This window comes from Zeugodacus cucurbitae, chromosome 2 (genome assembly GCF_028554725.1).
Source record: "Zeugodacus cucurbitae isolate PBARC_wt_2022May chromosome 2, idZeuCucr1.2, whole genome shotgun sequence".
Taxonomy (NCBI): Eukaryota; Metazoa; Arthropoda; class Insecta; order Diptera; family Tephritidae; genus Zeugodacus; species Zeugodacus cucurbitae.
The window spans coordinates 4,326,309-4,334,381 of record NC_071667.1 but is presented as its reverse complement, the minus strand read 5'-3'; the positions used below and the strand labels follow the sequence as shown (position 1 = coordinate 4,334,381).

General features: G+C 33.0%; 1 protein-coding gene and 1 long non-coding RNA gene across 10 annotated transcripts in view; one reads left to right on the top strand and one right to left on the bottom strand.

Moving 5' to 3' along the window:
• Positions 1-8,073, top strand: part of LOC105208449 (low-density lipoprotein receptor) — a 301,388-nt gene that overhangs the window by 125,663 nt on the left and 167,652 nt on the right. The gene's annotated exons all lie outside the window — the stretch shown is intronic.
• The window catches only part of LOC128920414 (uncharacterized), a 47,554-nt gene that overhangs the window by 38,488 nt on the left and 993 nt on the right, over positions 1-8,073 (bottom strand). The window lies entirely within an intron of this gene.

The following is an 8,073-nucleotide window of genomic DNA, read 5'->3' as shown; positions in this document are numbered from 1 at the left end:
ACGCATTTCCCAGATACTATTTGATATTGCTTGGCACACATGCGGTTAGCATCACGATTACTTAGCATTATTTCAGTGTTAGTGAGTAGTTAAACTTGGAATTGTACTGTTCAAGCATGAATCGAATAAGTCAGGACTTATATAAGTTTTGCACTTACAGTTTTAACAATATTTTCTCACTTATAACGGTATTAAATTAGTGATTTCTCGTGTAATCAGTCGATCGATTAATCAGTTATAATCACTTAACCGGGTCAAAGTTTTTTATTATTATTATTTTTTTTCAAAAATGGTGTTTCTCTTGCAATCACTTTAGTTCCCAAGAAAGTATCTTGCATTCTAAAAATATTTTTATTCTTTTTTTTTAATAAAACTCAAAATAAAACATGTAAGGAAGGGCTAAGTTCGGGTGTAACCGAACATTTTATACTCTCGCAATTTATTGAAGAAATTTTATTAAGATAACACACAAATTTAACCATAAATTCGGCATAAAGTTTAATAGAATAACGAAAATCGTTATATAAAGATATGAGAGCTGAGGTAATTCCTGAACCGATTTCATTCAATTTCACCAGCAAGGTACACTATATCCAAGACTATACGCTCACTTAATTTTGCTAAGATATCTCACATATTAACCAATACATATATGCGGATTAAAGACCAACTAATTTTTGAAAAACCTATAATTATGTGTATGGGAGCTAGGAGAAGTTATGACCCGTTTTTAATAATTTTTGGAACAGAGACATACTATTGGAAGAAAACAATTTCCTTTGAATTACATTAAATTATCTGAGAGATTTACCCATATTTTCGGTTAAAATTTAACCTTAGGCCCTGAGTTCAACATGTTCGATATCTGGGGCCTTGAAAAGTTATAGTCAGTTTTCGAAAATTTTTTCACAAGTGATGCTACAGATCATATACAATATTTGTGTAAAGTTTTATTTCGCTATCTTCATTGGTTCCTAATGTATATATTATAAAGTGAAGGATTCAGATGGAATTCAAAATTGAGTTATAAGGAAAGTAGTCGTGGTTGTGTACCGATTTCGCTCATTTTTTAACCGTGTTGTCAGGGTGTCAAGAAAATATTATATATCGATTTTCTGAGATATGGTTTTTGACCCATAAGTGGGCGATGCCACGCCTATTTTTCATTTTGTAAAAAAATCTGAGTGCAGCTTTCTTCTGCTATTTCTTCTGTAAAATTTAGTGTATCTGACGTTTTGCGTTAATGAGTTAACCCACTTTTAGTCATTATCAACCTAACTTTCGTATGGGAGGTGGACGTTGTTATTATCCGATTTCTTTAATTTTTGGACTGTATAAGGGAATGGCTAAAAGAAACGACTACAGAAAGTTTGGTTTATATAGCTTTATTGGTTTGTACAAAAAATCTATTTGGGGGCGGGGTCTCGCGCACTTTTCAAAAACAATTACATCCAAATTTGCCCCTCCCTACTGCGATCCTATGTGCCAAATTTTATTTTCATAACTTTATTTATGGCTTAGTTATGACACTGTATAGGTTTTCGGTTTCCGCCTTTTTGTGGGCGTGGCGGTGGACCGATTTTGCCAATTTTCGAAAGCAACCTCCTCAGGGTGCCAAAGAATACGTGTTCCAAGTTTCATTAAGATATCTTAATTTTTACTCAAGTTATCGCTTGCACGGACAGACATCCGGATTTCAAATCCACTCGTCATCCTGATTCATCTTTTATTTCTCGGTGACACAAACAACCGTTATGTGAACAAAACTATAATACTCTGTGCAACATGTTGCGAGAGTATAAAAAAGTCTTTTAGCAAGCACCAGTTAGATAAACTGAAAATAATTGAAAATCATTCAAGGAACGCCCTACGCAATAACTGCTAAGCTTCAGTTGTGATTGAAATTTGTTTGCCATTTATGTATAATTAACTTCCAAGAAATGTAATTATAGCATACTATTCTAAGAGCTCACCAATTGTATGCGTTATGAAATACTTTACCTGGAGGTAATTAAAGTCAATTGCAAGACTTCTCTTTGTAAGCAAAAATTACCACAAATATTCACACTGTACTAATTACTATTATGAGGGGAGCAGCGGTATTGTTGCCACAACTACGGACAGTAGACTTTCAATTTATATACGCGATGAATGCCGGAAAAATGTCTTACAAAGTTAGGATTGGATGGATTAAATTTTCTATGCAGCACTACATTGTTGATTCTTAAAGGTTGGTTCTTGATATCAATGTTCCGAACGATCGACTATTTGACGATGACGAATAATTGACATAGAAAAGCTTTGCATTGAAATTTAATGTGGGTGGGGGAGTGAGGATAATATTACAGAGATTAGAGAAAAACTACAGAGTTGGCAAATGGTGACAAGTAGAAACGTTGGAAGTTTTCAAGCAGGGTTCGGAAGATACTGTGCGATTGTTACTGAGATCTATTCAAAAGGTATTTAAATCTGAACAATATTTTCTGAACCCTAGAAACATGTTATGTTGTCTTGGAAGTTACATCTAAAGTCAGTGGAGCAACAGAAAGTAAAAAAAATAATTAAAAAGAAATTCCTACATTTTTCTTTCAACTTTCCCTTGACCTTCCGAGTCCACTGTTTTTCGTTCATATTTCTTTAGATCCATCAGGTGTGCCACCTTACATAATAAATAATAGAAATATTTCACAAGGCAAATAATGAAGATACGAAAAAAATGCCAAAGCATGAAAAGAACGGGAGATACTGCTTTTAGCAGGCATTAGCTGAAAATGGATGATGAAGATGAATGAAATTTTGCAAACATGAATGACGACATTATCAGCAGCGCATGCAACCGTGTGGGTGCATACACACGCAGATAAACATGTTGTAACCGCAAAATTACCGCAAATGCAGTGGCTATTACTCATTTAGCGCGCGTCTATATAGTACTCGTATGTGAATGGTGGCGTTTCGCCAGCAGTTATGTGTTACAGCTCGTTTGTAGTTTTTGTTTTTGTTTTGAGTAGCGTGCAATGTGCTTTGCTTTGTTGCAACACCGACATGCAACTCTGACATTTTGTGCAGACAAGTGCAGAAAAGGCAAAAATAGAAGTGAAATGAAGTTGCGAAAATGAGTGAATGCTGCTTGCAGGCAGCGTGCCGAAAGCATAGAAACAGTGTTAAAGGAATTTTTACTCCTGTGAAATGGCATAAATACACACACGCACACACAAGGATCGCTTGCGCAACTCGAGCCATTCGGAATGGTGCATACGCGTATTGGCTCCATTATGGCAGTTGTAGGGATATAACTGTCTAAAATGGTGGTAATATACACATGCAAACACAGTAGTGTGGTTGTACTTCTTGAACATTTCATGCTTACAATTTTCGGTACTGGATTTTAGGAAAATGTGCTTCAGCATTCTGAAATGGAAGATGTATTAGAGCAAATTATTAACAAAGTATACTTATAGTATCTTGCGAATTTAATTAGCTTATACTTCTGCGGGAGTGTTAAAAAAAATCACGTAATAGCATAAGTGATTAGAAACCAGAATTGCTTCATACCATACGCCGTTCTAAGTATTCACTGCGTTAATCCACTATCCAACAAGTAAATGGCGTATAAATTGAAAAAATGCGGAAGCAAATGTAATAAAACACTTCTAAGAACTTATCTTTGTATTTATATACATATTTTTTTTTTACATATGCATATTACTTTGTTCTTTTTATCTTCCTTTGTTATAACAAAAACAAAAAAGAAACTTCAAACAAACCAACCGCTTTAATACTTACAATGTGCTTATATATTTTTTTTATTGAAATCTGATCTCTCTAATAATGTTATTTTTCGCTCTTTTGCAGGTATGTAAAAACTATGTGCTCAAACAAAAAAAAAACAATACTGGATTAGCATGGACGGCTACATATAATCGCAAAATATATAAGTTTGAAAGTAATAAGTGAGTTAAATATTTTATACAAACTTAAATATTATATCACATAATACTTTACTGAGCTGATTTTGAGATTCCTAAGAAATTTCAAGAAAAAAAAAATTATTAAAACTGTATTATGTGGGTTCCATAAGCATCCAAACAAAAGTACGATCAGAAAATTGTAAAATGGTTTAGATATGGTTAACACATATTTATTTCGAACATATATTATACTGCACATTATTAATTAAAGGATATAGTAACAGTAGAGATTCGATAAATGCCGGATAAATTTCATACGAACTTAGGATTCGATGGATTAAATTTTCTACGCTGCACTACATTGTTGATTCTTAAAGTTAGGTGCTTGATATCAATGTTCAGAACGAGCAAATATTTGACGATGGCGGACAATTGACATCGAAACAATGAAATTAAACGAGGGTGGTTGAGTGAGGATAATATTGCAGAGATAAGAGAGAGACTACAGAGTTGGCAAATGAGGAGTAGTATAAACGATGGAAGTTTTCAAGCAGGGTTCGAAAGATACTGTGCGATTGTTACAGAGATCTATTCAAAAGGTATTTAAATCTAGTAACTATGTATATCCTCTAATTAGTAATAATGCTTTTCCAATAAGCCTTTTTCGAATTTCGATGGTAAATATTTCGATTTTTGAGGCTAACTTCGAAAATCGAAGAATACACGATTTTTACTTATGACTCAATCTCCCGGAAAAACTAAGTTTGATCCAAAAACACAAAAAAAAAATCGATTTTGTCGTTTAGTGTTATTTGTCAAAGTTAAATTTAGAGAATTTTGGTGATAAACTTCCATCTTTTTTATTGTTGTTTACAATTTTAAATATTTTACATTTAAATTATTAAACATAGTTTTCATTTTACATATATTGGCAGAGGAATGTGACTAAAACTTATGTTATTATTAATTTTTTTCTCCCTCAATGCTGATAAGCCTTTAAGGTCAATGCTTCTTTGTTTGCCAGCGCGTATTTAGAAGTCAGACAAGCGGACTTTTGCAATTAAATGCGCGACTTGCGTCAGCCAAAGGCTGCTGATAGTGCAGCAACGTGATTTAACCAGCTGCATAAAGCCGTTTATGTTGCAAGCACTAAAGCAAGCGCCTATATGTGGAGTGCTTACAATTTTACTTACAAGTATTTACTGTTTGAGTAAATGTTTTTATTTTTTTTCCGACAACGTCAAGCGGCGATTAAATAACCGAGCAGCTTGTATAGTCCAGTTTTTGCGTCAGTTTTACAATTGATTTTGTTGTAATGACTAGTTTTCGCACATTTGTGCAACACACGGCCAAATAAAGAAGCTGCCATATGCTTCAGCGTTTATAGGTTTGCTTAAGTTTGCGCACAGTTTACATCAGCCAATTTTTGTTCTCCTTTTTGCTGATTTCAGTTTCACTCGTCATAATGCCAGTTCAATTGGCAATCCTGATGAATATTGTACAAAAGTGTTTTTAACTTATTACTTTTTAGTCAGAAGCATTGTAAAATCATTACTTGAAATGTTGTGCCTAAGGCTCTGTACTCTCAGGTATATTTACAACAAAAAGAGGAAGCAATTTTTACTCTTCGAAAATATATTTAAAGTTCCTTATTGATATCCAATATATGTATGTATGTATGAATGGCACAGTTCTTAAAGTTGAGACGAGACGTTACCATTACCGCAATCATTCATACAAATCGAAAGCAACGAGAGCTAAATTGTAGTTCTTTTACGACAATTCCTAATTTGCTTTTTATAGAACACTCAACTCGTTCAGCTGTGGTTTTATAGAAAAAAACGCAATTAATATACGCTGAGTTGAATGTTGTCCGTTACGAAATCCGTCTGCTGTCGCATGACCCAGACAAATTGCACTAAATCGCAAAATATAAAACAAAATATAATAAACAAAAGCAAAACATTAGTTGCGCTAATTTTACAACGCAAATTTATTTTTGCTAATCCAGCTGAGCTGACTAAGCATGAAATTGATTAAATAATTGAAAACGCATTTAAATTAATCTGGTGTATAAGCAAATATATGCAAAAGAGCCGCCGCAAATAGTTGCCTACAAATAAACTGAATGATGGTTAAATGCGTCAGAGATAATCAAACGGCGGAAGCTATATTACAAACACACACAATTACATATATATATATATATATATATATATATATATATATATATATATATATATATATATATTTAATAATAAATGTGAGTATTGCATTGATCATTATCGATGTTCACCAGTACACAGCAGGACTTTTGTCAATAAATTTGAAAATAATTCATTTAAATGCATAATACAGTGTTAACTGGATAAGTTTAACTAGAGTAATCACTAAGTGAATTTTTAGAAAATCGAATGTTTCTTCCTCTTATTTATGCATTTCAATTATGATTTTTAATATTTTGCCTCTAATTTAACTGAAAATTTGATACGCCACCAAATATTAATTTATAAACATTTTTCAATAACAAAACCATTTCGTGCTTTAGTTTTGTCGCACCAAAATTTTGGAATTTTTATACTCTCGCAACAAAAGTTGCTAAGTTTTGTTCACATAACGGTTGTTTGTAAGTCCTAAAACTAAACGAGTTAGATATAGGGTTATATATATCAAAATGATAAGGATGACGAGACGAAATCCGGATGTCTGTCTGTCCGTCCGTCTCTCCGTACAGCGGATAACTTGAGTAAAAATTGAGATATAAGATATATACGAAACTTGGAACACGTATTCTTTGGCACCCTGAGGAGGTGGCGAAAACCAAAAACCTATAAAGTGTCGTAACTAAGCCATAAAAAAGTTATAAAAGTAAAATTTGGAATAAAGGATCGCACTAGGAAGGGTCATATTTGGATGTAATTTTTTTGGGGAAGTGGGCGTTGTCCCGCCCCCAAATCGGTTATTTGTATATATCTCGCAAACCAATGAAGCTATATAAACTAAACTCTCTATAGTCGATTCTCTTACATACCCCCCCACACACCATGAAAATAGTTGAAATCGGATAATAACCACGCCCACCTCCCATACAAAGGTTAGGTTGAAAATTACTAAAAGTGAGTTAACTCACTTTGGCGTGGCATCGCCCACTTATGGGTCAAAAACCATATCTCAGGAACTACTCGACCGATTCGAATGTAATTCGGTATATAATATTTTCTTGACAACTTGATGACACGTGTAGAAAATGGACGAAATCGGTTCACAAACCACGACAACTTCCCATATAATTCATTTTTGAATTCCATCTTATTCCTTCACTTTATAATATATACATAAGGAACCAATGAAGATAGCGAAATAAAACTTTACACAAATACTGTATATGACCTGTGGCCATAACTTGTGAAAAAATTGTCGAAATCGAACTATAACTTTTCAATGCCCCAGATATCGAATATGAAGAACTCAGTGCCCCGAGGTAACTTTTCACCGAACATTTCGGTAAATCTCTCAGGTATCTTAATTTTATGCAGAGGAAATATTTTTCTTCTAATAGTGTATCTCTGTACCAGAAAAGGTTAAAATCGGGTCATAACTTCCCTTATATATGAATATACGAGAATACCTAATTATAGGATTTTCAAAAATACGATGAGCTTAATAGCTTAAAAATCGGTTAATATGTGAAATATATTTATGAAATATATATATGGGTAAAATTGTGTGTTTTCTTAATAAAGATATAGCAATAAATTGCGAGAGTATAGAATATTCGGTTGCACCCGAATTTAGCCTCTCCTTACTTGTTTCATATAAAAATTTTATCTTTTTTTTAATAAGTTAATTTGTTTAATGTTTACTAATTTAAAAAGAAGACTAATTGGCATAGAAAACAAAAGAAAATTAAATCATTCATTCATTTTTTATTCATATAAATACCGACAAGGTGAATTCCGTGCTTTAGTTTTGTCGCACACTGTATATTCCATTGTTATTCTGCTAAAATTCTCATTGCATGTTGCTTAACACCTGTTTAGTTTTGCTTACATCTTGCTTAATATAACATTAATTCGAAATTACGCTTTGTCAATCTTGTTTTTTAACATAAAAATGTTCACTTTTTCAGCTCATGGTATCTAGGGCTCACTATACTCACAAT